The sequence below is a fragment of the Arachis ipaensis genome, chromosome B06 (assembly GCF_000816755.2).
Source record: "Arachis ipaensis cultivar K30076 chromosome B06, Araip1.1, whole genome shotgun sequence".
Lineage (NCBI taxonomy): Eukaryota > Viridiplantae > Streptophyta > Magnoliopsida > Fabales > Fabaceae > Arachis > Arachis ipaensis.
This window is the reverse complement of record NC_029790.2, coordinates 28,659,086-28,659,614: the sequence shown is the minus strand read 5'-3', so window position 1 is coordinate 28,659,614 and position 529 is coordinate 28,659,086.

Sequence of the window (529 nt, the reverse complement as noted above, 5' to 3'; positions counted from 1 at the left end):
TTATATATGACTAAATTTTTAAATTTTTAAATTTTTAACTCTTTTGATTTGTCGATCTTCAATTGCTTGCCATCATTTGCGGGAACTGTTGGAAAGCAGTTGATTTTTAAAGGTTCTACTTCAATTCTAACAAGCTCTGTCAAATTGTTTCGTGAAATCCAAAAAACTCTCAGTTTAGGTCGTCATCTCTATGAGACAAACTCTTAGTTGCATTCAATTTGATTTATCATTCTTTCTTTTTTAAGATTTTTTTTCTTTTTTCGATCACTCACCGTTGGATGAATACCTTTAGTGTAATGTTTTTAAAAAATCTCTACCTTTTATTACACTGTCCTTCTTTTAGACATCTTTATATTCTATTTTTCAGTAATTAATAAAATATAATCTATTATCTTTTATCTTAAAAATTATAAAATTAGTTTTACTTAATTTGTAAACCGTATTCCAAACACGTACATAAATCGGTGGGAAGCTGTTTGACTTTGTTGGATTTTGGCCTTTTGCGAAAACTGGGGAAGCGGGTTTGAAG